Consider the following 472-nt stretch of genomic DNA (forward strand, 5'->3'; position numbering starts at 1 on the left):
GACGCACTGAGGACGAGATTAATTTGAGACAAGTCAACTAATTTAATTAAGCCCGGTTAAAATAAAGAGCTGACAACTTACTACTTGTTGCGAGCTGGAGAGGGTGGCAGGGACTCACGCCAGGTAGGAGCTGAGATCTCGAGGAGCGGTTGCGCAGGACTTCTCTCCAAGATGCGATCCTTGGCACTCGACTTTCGACCGCGCACAGATTCTAAGTTTTCTTTTTGCGTCTACTTGTTAAACTCACAGAGTGAATATTGTATAGTGAATCCCAAAATCTGAATTCTAAGTGACGCAAGACGCCTAGAGGAGCCTTATATATACCTAGGAGCTCGCTCCGGCTCCTTTGTTTTTCGGGAGGCGCAGCTCGGGAAGAAGGGTTATCGGGGTGACCCTTCGAATCCGGAGCTGCTGAGTTTCACGCGGCGTCGACAGCCGATAGATAAGGTCCTCGCCTAGTTTTGACGTGTGC

This window comes from Wasmannia auropunctata, unplaced genomic scaffold, assembly GCF_000956235.1.
Source record: "Wasmannia auropunctata unplaced genomic scaffold, wasmannia.A_1.0 LD334876.1, whole genome shotgun sequence".
NCBI lineage: Eukaryota > Metazoa > Arthropoda > Insecta > Hymenoptera > Formicidae > Wasmannia > Wasmannia auropunctata.